At 51.0% G+C, this 11,799-nt stretch overlaps 2 non-coding genes across 2 annotated transcripts; both read right to left on the bottom strand.

Moving 5' to 3' along the window:
- Positions 1-6,066: 6,066 nt before the first annotated feature.
- Trnas-cga (transfer RNA serine (anticodon CGA)) lies at positions 6,067-6,141 on the bottom strand. The gene has a single exon. It is a non-coding gene; the product is annotated as a tRNA-Ser (tRNA).
- Positions 6,142-10,266: 4,125 nt separating this feature from the next.
- On the bottom strand, positions 10,267-10,341 carry Trnas-cga (transfer RNA serine (anticodon CGA)). The gene has a single exon. It is a non-coding gene; the product is annotated as a tRNA-Ser (tRNA).
- Positions 10,342-11,799: the final 1,458 nt, after the last annotated feature.

Here is an 11,799-nt window from a genome sequence, read left to right as displayed (position 1 = left end):
TCCAGAATGAGATTTTCACTCTGCAGCGGAGTGTGCGCTGATATGAAACTTCCTGGCAGATTAAAACTGTGTGTCCGACCAAGACTCGAACTCGGGACCTTTGCCTTTCGCGGGCAAGTGCTCTACCAACTGAGCTACCGAAGCACGACTTACGCCTGGTACTCACAGCTTTACTTCTGCCAGTATCCGTCTCCTACCTTCCAAACTTTGCAGAAGCTCTTCTGCGAGACATGCAGAACTAGCACCCCTGAAAGAAAGGATACTGCGGAGACATGGCGTAGCCACAGCCTGGGGGATGTTTCCAGAATGAGATTTTCACTCTGCAGCGGAGTGTGCGCTGATATGAAACTTCCTGGCAGATTAAAACTGTGTGCCCGACTGAGACTCGAACTCGGGACCTTTGCCTTTCGCGGGCAAGTGCTCTACCAACTGAGCTACCGAAGTACGACTCACGCCCGTTACTCACAGCTTTACTTCTGCCAGTATCCGTCTCCTACCTTCCAAACTTTACAGAAGCTCTACTGCGAGACATGCAGAACTAGCACTCCTGAAAGAAAGGATACTGTGGAGACATGGCGTAGCCACAGCCTGGGGGATGTTTCCAGAATGAGATTTTCACTCTGCAGCGGAGTGTGCGCTGATATGAAACTTCCTGGCAGATTAAAACTGTGTGCCCGACCAAGACTCGAACTCGGGACCTTTGCCTTTCGCGGGCAAGTGCTCTACCAACTGAGCTACCGAAGCAAGACTCACGCCTGGTACTCACAGCTTTACTTCTGCCAGTATCCGTCTCCTACCTTCCAAACTTTACAGAAGCTCTTCTGCGAGACATGCAGAACTAGCACTCCTGAAAGAAAGGATACTGTGGAGACATGGCGTAGCCACAGCCTGGGGGATGTTTCCATAATGAGATTTTCACTCTGCAGCGGAGTGTGCGCTGATATGAAACTTCCTGGCACATTAAAACTGTGTGCCCGACCAAGACTCGAACTCGGGACCTTTGCCTTTCGCGGGCAAGTGCTCTACCAACTGAGCTACCGAAGCACGACTCACGCCCGGTGTCACAGCTTTACTTCTGCCAGTATCCGTCTCCTACCTTCCAAACTTTACAGAAGCTCTTCTGCGAGACATGCAGAACTAGCACTCCTGAAAGAATGGATACTGTGGAGACATGGCGTAGCCACAGCCTGGGGGATGTTTCCTGAATGAGATTTTCACTCTGCAGCGGAGTGTGCGCTGATATGAAACTTCCTGGCAGATTAAAACTGTGTGCCCAACCGAGACTTGAACTCGGGACCTTTGCCTTTTGCGGGCAAGTGCTGTACCACCTGAGCTACCGAAGCACGACTCACGCCCGGTACTCATAGCTTTACTTCCGCCAGTATCCGTCTCCTACCTTCCAAACTTTACAGAAGCTCTTCTGCGAGACATGCAGAACTAGCACTCCTGAAAGAAAGGATACCGTGGAGACATGGCTTAGCCACAGCCTGGGGGATGTTTCCAGAATGAGATTTTCACTCTGCAGCGGAGTGTGCGCTGATATGAAACTTCCTGGCAGATTAAAACTGTGTTCCCAACCGAGACACGAACTCGGGACCTTTGCCTTTCGGGGGCAAGTGCTCTACCAACTGAGCTACCGAAGCACGACTCACGCCCGGTACTCACAGCTTTACTTCTGCCAGTATCCGTCTCCTACCTTCCAAACTTTACAGAAGCTCTTCTGCGAGACATGCAGAACTAGCACTCCTGAAAGGAAGGATACTGTGGAGACATGGCGTAGTCACAGCCTGGGGGATGTTTCCAGAATGAGATTTTCACTCTGCAGCGGAATGTGCGCTGATATGAAACATCCTGGCAGATTAAAACTGTGTGCCCGACTGAGACTCGAATTCGGTACCTATGCCTTTCGCGGGCAAGTGTTCTACCAACTGAGCTACCGAAGCACGACTCACGCCCGTTACTCACAGCTTTACTTCTGCCAGTATCCGTCTCCTACCTTCCAAACTTTAGAGAAGCTCCTCTGCGAGACATGCAGAACTAGCACTCCTGAAAGAAAGGATACTGTGGAGACATGGCGTAGCCACAGCCTGGGGGATGTTTCCAGAATGAGATTTTCACTCTGCAGCGGAGTGTGCGCTGATATGAAACTTCCTGGCAGATTAAAACTGTGTGCCCGACCGAGACTCGAACTCGGGACCTTTGCCTTTCGCGGGCAAGTGCTCTACCAACTGAGCTAACGAAGCACGACACACGGCTGGTACTCACAGCTTTACTTCTGCCAGTATCCGTCTCCTATCTCCCAAACTTTACAGAAGCTCTTCTGCGAGACATGCAGAACTAGCACTCCTGAAAGAAAGGATACTGTGGAGACATGGCTTAGCCACAGCCTGGGGGATGTTTCCAGAATGAGATTTTCACTCTGCAGCGGAGTGTGCGCTGATATGAAACTTCCTGGCAGATTAAAACTGTGTGCCCAAACGAGACTCGAACTCGGGACTTTTGCCTTTCGCAGGCAAGTGCTCAACCAACTGAGTTACCGAAGCACGACTCACGCCCGGTACTCACAGCTTTACTTCTGCCAGTATCCGTCTCCTACCTTCCAAACTTTACAGAAGCTCTTCTGCGAGACATGCAGAACTAGCACTCCTGAAAGAAAGGATACTGTGGAGACATGGCGTAGCCACAGCCTGGGGGATGTTTCCTGAATGAGATTTTCACTCTGCAGCGGAGTGTGCGCTGATATGAAACTTCCTGGCAGATTAAAACTGTGTGCCCGACCAAGACTCGAACTCGGGACCTTTGCCTTTCGCGGGCAAGTGCTCTACCAACTGAGCTACCGAAGCAAGACTCACGCCCGGTACTCACAGCTTTACTTCTGCCAGTATCCGTCTCCTACCTTCCAAACTTTACAGAAGCTCTTCTGCGAGACATGCAGAACTAGCACTCCTGAAAGAAAGGATACTGTGGAGACATGGCTTAGCCACAGCCTGGGGGATGTTTCCAGAATGAGATTTTCACTCTGCAGCGGAGTGTGCGCTGATATGAAACTACCTGGCAGATTAAAACTGTGTGCCCGACCAAGACTCGAACTCGGGACCTTTGCCTTTCGCGGGCAAGTGCTCTACCAACTGAGCTACCTAAGCAAGACTTACGCCTGGTACTCACAGCTTTACTTCTGCCAGTATCCGTCTCCTACCTTCCAAACTTTACAGAAGCTCTTCTGCGAGACATGCAGAACTAGCACCCCTGAAAGAAAGGATACTGCGGAGACATGGCGTAGCCACAGCCTGGGGGATGTTTCCAGAATGAGATTTTCACTCTGCAGCGGAGTGTGCGCTGATATGAAACTTCCTGGCAGATTAAAACTGTGTGCCCGACCAAGACTCGAACTCGGGACCTTTGCCTTTCGCGGGCAAGTGCTCTACCAACTGAGCTACCGAAGCAAGACTCACGCCTGGTACTCACAGCTTTACTTCTGCCAGTATCCGTCTCCTACCTTCCAAACTTTACAGAAGCTCTTCTGCGAGACATGCAGAACTAGCACTCCTGAAAGAAAGGATACTGTGGAGACATGGCGTAGCCACAGCCTGGGGGATGTTTCCATAATGAGATTTTCACTCTGCAGCGGAGTGTGCGCTGATATGAAACTTCCTGGCACATTAAAACTGTGTGCCCGACCAAGACTCGAACTCGGGACCTTTGCCTTTCGCGGGCAAGTGCTCTACCAACTGAGCTACCGAAGCACGACTCACGCCCGGTGTCACAGCTTTACTTCTGCCAGTATCCGTCTCCTACCTTCCAAACTTTACAGAAGCTCTTCTGCGAGACATGCAGAACTAGCACTCCTGAAAGAATGGATACTGTGGAGACATGGCGTAGCCACAGCCTGGGGGATGTTTCCTGAATGAGATTTTCACTCTGCAGCGGAGTGTGCGCTGATATGAAAGTTCCTGGCAGATTAAAACTGTGTGCCCAACCGAAACTTGAACTCGGGACCTTTGCCTTTCGCGGGCAAGTGCTGTACCACCTGAGCTACCGAAGCACGACTCACGCCCGGTACTCATAGCTTTACTTCCGCCAGTATCCGTCTCCTACCTTCCAAACTTTACAGAAGCTCTTCTGCGAGACATGCAGAACTAGCACTCCTGAAAGAAAGGGTACTGTGGAGACATGGCGTAGCCACAGCCTGGGGGATGTTTCCTGAATGAGATTTTCACTCTGCAGCGGAGTGTGCGCTGATATGAAACTTCCTGGCAGATTAAAACTGTGTGCCCGACCAAGACTCGAACTCGGGACCTTTGCCTTTCGCGGGCAAGTGCTCTACCAACTGAGCTACCGAAGCAAGACTCACGCCCGGTACTCACAGCTTTACTTCTGCCAGTATCCGTCTCCTACCTTCCAAACTTTACAGAAGCTCTTCTGCGAGACATGCAGAACTAGCACTCCTGAAAGAAAGGATACTGTGGAGACATGGCTTAGCCACAGCCTGGGGGATGTTTCCAGAATGAGATTTTCACTCTGCAGCGGAGTGTGCGCTGATATGAAACTTCCTGGCAGATTAAAACTGTGTGCCCGACCAAGACTCGAACTCGGGACCTTTGCCTTTCGCGGGCAAGTGCTCTACCAACTGAGCTACCGAAGCACGACTTACGCCTGGTACTCACAGCTTTACTTCTGCCAGTATCCGTCTCCTACCTTCCAAACTTTACAGAAGCTCTTCTGCGAGACATGCAGAACTAGCACCCCTGAAAGAAAGGATACTGCGGAGACATGGCGTAGCCACAGCCTGGGGGATGTTTCCAGAATGAGATTTTCACTCTGCAGCGGAGTGTGCGCTGATATGAAACTTCCTGGCAGATTAAAACTGTGTGCCCGACTGAGACTCGAACTCGGGACCTTTGCCTTTCGCGGGCAAGTGCTCTACCAACTGAGCTACCGAAGTACGACTCACGCCCGTTACTCACAGCTTTACTTCTGCCAGTATCCGTCTCCTACCTTCCAAACTTTACAGAAGCTCTACTGCGAGACATGCAGAACTAGCACTCCTGAAAGAAAGGATACTGTGGAGACATGGCGTAGCCACAGCCTGGGGGATGTTTCCAGAATGAGATTTTCACTCTGCAGCGGAGTGTGCGCTGATATGAAACTTCCTGGCAGATTAAAACTGTGTGCCCGACCAAGACTCGAACTCGGGACCTTTGCCTTTCACGGGCAAGTGCTCTACCAACTGAGCTACCGAAGCAAGACTCACGCCTGGTACTCACAGCTTTACTTCTGCCAGTATCCGTCTCCTACCTTCCAAACTTTACAGAAGCTCTTCTGCGAGACATGCAGAACTAGCACTCCTGAAAGAAAGGATACTGTGGAGACATGGCGTAGCCACAGCCTGGGGGATGTTTCCATAATGATATTTTCACTCTGCAGCGGAGTGTGCGCTGATATGAAACTTCCTGGCACATTAAAACTGTGTGCCCGACCAAGACTCGAACTCGGGACCTTTGCCTTTCGCGGGCAAGTGCTCTACCAACTGAGCTACCGAAGCACGACTCACGCCCGGTGTCACAGCTTTACTTCTGCCAGTATCCGTCTCCTACCTTCCAAACTTTACAGAAGCTCTTCTGCGAGACATGCAGAACTAGCACTCCTGAAAGAATGGATACTGTGGAGACATGGCGTAGCCACAGCCTGGGGGATGTTTCCTGAATGAGATTTTCACTCTGCAGCGGAGTGTGCGCTGATATGAAACTTCCTGGCAGATTAAAACTGTGTGCCCAACCGAGACTTGAACTCGGGACCTTTGCCTTTTGCGGGCAAGTGCTGTACCACCTGAGCTAACGAAGCACGACTCACGCCCGGTACTCATAGCTTTACTTCCGCCAGTATCCGTCTCCTACCTTCCAAACTTTACAGAAGCTCTTCTGCGAGACATGCAGAACTAGCACTCCTGAAAGAAAGGATACCGTGGAGACATGGCTTAGCCACAGCCTGGGGGATGTTTCCAGAATGAGATTTTCACTCTGCAGCGGAGTGTGCGCTGATATGAAACTTCCTGGCAGATTAAAACTGTGTTCCCGACCGAGACTCGAACTCGGGACCTTTGCCTTTCGCGGGCAAGTGCTCTACCAACTGAGCTACCGAAGCACGACTCACGCCCGGTACTCACAGCTTTACTTCTGCCAGTATCCGTCTCCTACCTTCCAAACTTTACAGAAGCTCTTCTGCGAGACATGCAGAACTAGCACTCCTGAAAGAAAGGATACTGTGGAGACATGGCTTAGCCACAGCCTGGGGGATGTTTCCAGAATGAGATTTTCACTCTGCAGTGGAGTGTGCGCTGATATGTAACTTCCTGGCAGATTAAAACTGTGTGCCCGACCAAGACTCGAACTCGGGACCTTTGCCTTTCGCGGGCAAGTGCTCTACCAACTGAGCTACCGAAGCACGACACACGGTTGGTACTCACAGCTTTACTTCTGCCAGTATCCGTCTCCTACCTCCCAAACTTTACAGAAGCTCTTCTGCGAGACATGCAGAACTAGCACTCCTGAAAGAAAGGATACTGTGGAGACATGGCTTAGCCACAGCCTGGGGGATGTTTCCAGAATGAGATTTTCACTCTGCAGCGGAGTGTGCGCTGATATGAAACTTCCTGGCAGATTAAAACTGTGTGCCCAAACGAGACTCGAACTCGGGACTTTTGCCTTTCGCAGGCAAGTGCTCAACCAACTGAGCTACCGAGGCACGACTCACGCACGGTACTCACAGCTTTACTTCTGCCAGTATCCGTCTCCTACCTTCCAAACTTTACAGAAGCTCTTCTGCGAGACATGCAGAACTAGCACTCCTGAAAGAAAGGATACTGTGGAGACATGGCTTAGCCACAGCCTGGGGCATGTTTCCAGAATGAGATTTTCACTCTGCAGCGGAGTGTGCGCTGATATGAAACTTCCTGGCAGATTAAAACTGTGTGCCCGACCAAGACTCGAACTCGGGACCTTTGCCTTTCGCGGGCAAGTGCTCTACCAACTGAGCTACCGAAACAAGACTTACGCCCGGTACTCACAGCTTTACTTCTGCCAGTATCCGTCTCCTACCTTCCAAACTTTACAGAAGCTCTTCTGCGAGACATGCAGAACTAGCACCCCTGAAAGAAAGGATACTGTGGAGACATGGCGTAGCCACAGCCTGGGGGATGTTTGCAGAATGAGATTTTCACTCTGCAGCGGAGTGTGCGCTGATATGAAACTTCCTGGCAGATTAAAACTGTGTGCCCGACTGAGACTCGAACTCGGGACCTTTGCCTTTCGCGGGCAAGTGCTCTACCAAATGCGCTACCGAAGCACGACTCACGCCCGTTACTCACAGCTTTACTTCTGCCAGTATCCGTCTCCTACCTTCCAAACTTTACAGAAGCTCTTCTGCGAGACATGCAGAACTAGCACTCCTGAAAGAAAGGATACTGTGGAGACATGGCGTAGGCACAGCCTGGGGGATGTTTCCAGAATGAGATTTTCACTCCGTAGCGGAGTGTGCGCTGATATGAAACTTCCTGGCAGATTAAAACTGTGTGCCCGACCAAGACTCGAACTCGGGACCTTTGCCTTTCGCGGGCAAGTGCTCTACCAACTGAGCTACCGAAGCACGACTCACGCCTTGTACTCACAGCTTTACTTCTGCCAGTATCCGTCTCCTACCTTCCAAACTTTACAGAAGCTCTTCTGCGAGACATGCAGAACTAGCACTCCTGAAAGAAAGGATACTGTGGAGACATGGCTTAGCCACAGCCTGGGGGATGTTTCCAGAATGAGATTTTCACTCTGCAGCGGAGTGTGCGCTGATATGAAAATTCCTGGCAGATTAAAACTGTGTGCCCGAGCGAGACTTGAACACGGGACCTTTGCCTTTCGCGGGCAAGTGCTCTACCAACTGAGCTACCGAAGTACGACTCACGCCCGTTACTCACATCTTTACTTCTGCCAGTATCCGTCTCCTACCTTCCAAACTTTACAGAAGCCCTTCTGCGAGACATGCAGAACTAGCACCCCTGAAAGAAAGGATACTGTGGAGACATGGCTTAGCCACAGCCTGGGGGATGTTTCCAGAATGAGATTTTCACTCTGCAGCGGAGTGTGCGCTGATATGAAACTTCCGTGCAGATTCAAACTGTGTGCCCGACCGAGACTCGAACTCGGGATCTTTGTATTTCACGGGCAAGTGCTCTACCAACTGAGTTACCGAAGCACGACTCACGCCCGGTACTCGCAGCTTTACTTCTGCCAGTATCCGTCTCCTACCTTCCAAACTTTACAGAAGCTCTTCTGCGAGACATGCAGAACTAGCACCCCTGAAAGAAAGGATACTGTGGAGACATGGCGTAGCCACAGCCTGGGGGATGTTTCCAGAATGAGATTTTCACTCTGCAGCGGAGTGTGCGCTGATATGAAACTTCCTGGCAGATTAAAATTGTGTGCCCGACCGAGACTCAAACTCGGGACCTTTGCCTATCGCGGGCAAGTGCTCTACCAACTGAGCTACCGAAGCACGACTCACGGCTGGTACTCACAGCTTTACTTCTGCCAGTATCCGTCTCCTACCTTCCAAACTTTACAGAAGCTCTTCTGCGAGACATGCAGAACTAGCACTCCTGAAAGAAAGGATACTGTGGAGACATGGCTTAGCCACAGCCTGGGGGATGTTTCCAGAATGAGATTTTCACTCTGCAGCGGAGTGTGCGCTGATATGAAACTTCCTGGCAGATTAAAACTGTGTGCCCGACCGAGACTCGAACTCGGGACCTTTGCCTTTCGCGGGCAAGTGCTCTACCAACTGAGCTACCGAAGCACGACTCACGCCCGGTACTCACAGCTTTACTTCTGCCAGTATCCGTCGCCTACCTTCCAAACTTTACAGATGTTCTTCTGCGAGACATGCAGAACTAGCACTCCTGAAAGAAAGGATACTGTGGAGACATGGCTTAGCCACAGCCTGGGGGATGTTTCCAGAATGAGATTTTCACTCTGCAGCGGAGTGTGCGCTGATATGAAACTTCCTGGCAGATTAAAACTGTGTGCCAAGCCGAGACACGAACTCGGGACTTTTGCCTTTCGCAGGCAACTGCTCTACCGACTGAGGTACCGTAGCACGACTCACGCCCGGTACTCACAGCTTTACTTCTGCCAGTATCCGTCTCCTACCTTCCAAACTTTACAGAAGCTCTTCTGCGAGACATGCAGAACTAGCACTCCTGAAAGAAAGGATACTGTGGAGACATGGCTTAGCCACAGCCTGGGGGATGTTTCCAGAATGAGATTTTCACTCTGCAGCGGAGTGTGCACTGATATGAATCTTCCTGGCAGATTAAAACTGTGTGCCCGACCGAGACTCGAACTCGGGACATTTGCCTTTTGCGGGCAAGTGCTCTACCAACTGAGCTACCGAAGCACGACACACGGCTGGTACTCACAGCTTTACTTCTGCCAGTATCCGTCTCCTACCTTCCAAACTTTACAGAAGCTCTTCTGCGAGACATGCAGAACTAGCACTCCTGAAAGAAAGGATACTGTGGAGACATGGCTTAGCCACAGCCTGGGGGATGTTTCCAGAATGAGATTTTCACTCTGCAGCGGAGTGTGCGCTGATATGAAACTTCCTGGCAGATGAAAACTGTGTGCCCAAACGAGACTCGAACTCGGGACATTTGCCTTTCGCGGGCAAGTGCTCTACCAACTGAGCTACCGAAGCACGACACACGGCTGGTACTCACAGCTTTACTTCTGCCAGTATCCGTCTCCTACCTTCCAAACTTTACAGAAGCTCTTCTGCGAGACATGCAGAACTAGCACTCCTGAAAGAAAGGATACTGTGGAGACATGGCTTAGCCACAGCCTGGGGGATGTTTCCAGAATGAGATTTTCACTCTGCAGCGGAGTGTGCGCTGATATGAAACTTCCTGGCAGATTAAAACTGTGTGCCCAAACGAGACTCGAACTCGGGACTTTTGCCTTTCGCAGGCAAGTGCTCAACCAACTGAGTTACCGAAGCACGACTCACGCCCGGTACTCACAGCTTTACTTCTGCCAGTATCCGTCTCCTACCTTCCAAACTTTACAGAAGCTCTTCTGCGAGACATGCAGAACTAGCACTCCTGAAAGAAAGGATACTGTGGAGACATGGCTTAGCCACAGCCTGGGGGATGTTTCCAGAATGAGATTTTCACTCTGCAGCGGAGTGTGCACTGATATGAAACTTCCTGGCAGATTAAAACTGTGTTCCAGACCGAGACTCGAACTCGGGACCTTTGCCTTTCGCGGGCAAGTGCTCTACCAACTGAGCTACCGAAGCACGACTCACGCCCGGTACTCACAGCTTTACTTCTGCCAGTATCCGTCTCCTACCTTCCAAACTTTACAGAAGCTCTTCTGCGAGACATGCAGAACTAGCACCCCTGAAAGAAAGGATACCGTGGAGACATGGCGTAGCCACAGCCTGGGGGATGTTTCCAGAATGAGATTTTCACTCTGCAGCGGAGTGTGCGCTGATATGAAACTTCCTGGCAGATTAAAACTGTGTGCCCGACTGAGACTCGAACTCGGGACCTTTGCCATTCGCGGGCAAGTGCTCTACCTACTGAGCTACCGAAGCACGACTCACGCCCGTTACTCACAGCTTTACTTCTGCCAGTATCCGTCTCCTACCTTCCAAACTTTACAGAAGCTCTTCTGCGAGACATGCAGAACTAGCACTCCTGAAAGAAAGGATACTGTGGAGACATGGCGTAGCCACAGCCTGGGGGATGTTCCCAGAATGAGATTTTCACTCTGCAGCGGAGTGTGCGCTGATATGAAACTTCCTGGCAGATTAAAACTGTGTGCCCGACCAAGACTCGAACTCGGGACCTTTGCCTTTCGCGGGCAAGTGCTCTACCAACTGAGCTACTGAAGCAAGACTCACGCCTGGTACTCACAGCTTTACTTCTGCCAGTATCCGTCTCCTACCTTCCAAACTTTAGAGAAGCTCTTCTGCGAGACATGCAGAACTAGCACCCCTGAAAGAAAGGATACTGTGGAGACATGGCGTAGCCACAGCCTGGGGGATGTTTGCAGAATGAGATTTTCACTCTGCAGCGGAGTGTGCGCTGATATGAAACTTCCTGGCAGATTAAAACTGTGTGCCCGACCAAGACTCGAACTCGGTACCTTTGCCTTTCGCGGGCAAGTGCTCTACCAACTGAGCTACCGAAGCACCACTCACGCCCGGTGTCACAGCTTTACTTCTGCCAGTATCCGTCTCCTACCTTCCAAACTTTACAGAAGCTCTTCTGCGAGACATGCAGAACTAGCACTCCTGAAAGAAAGGATACTGTGGAGACATGGCTTAGCCACAGCCTGGGGGATGTTTCCAGAATGAGATTTTCACTCTGCAGCGGAGTGTGCGCTGATATGAAACTTCCTGGCAGATTAAAACTGTGTGCCCAAACGAGACTCGAACTCGGGACTTTTGCCTTTCGCAGGCAAGTGCTCAAACAACTGAGTTACCGAAGCACGACTCACGCCCGGTACTCACAGCTTTACTTCTGCCAGTATCCGTCTCCTACCTTCCAAACTTTACAGAAGCTCTTCTGCGAGACATGCAGAACTAGCACTCCTGAAAGAAAGGATACTGTGGAGACATGGCTTAGCCACAGCCTGGGGCATGTTTCCAGAATGAGATTTTCACTCTGCAGCGGAGTGTGCGCTGATATGAAACTTCCTGGCAGATTAAAACTGTGTGCCCGACCAAGACTCGAACTCGGGACCTTTG

The sequence above is a fragment of the Schistocerca gregaria genome, chromosome X, assembly GCF_023897955.1.
Source record: "Schistocerca gregaria isolate iqSchGreg1 chromosome X, iqSchGreg1.2, whole genome shotgun sequence".
NCBI lineage: Eukaryota > Metazoa > Arthropoda > Insecta > Orthoptera > Acrididae > Schistocerca > Schistocerca gregaria.
This window is presented reverse-complemented; position numbering and strand designations above follow the sequence as displayed.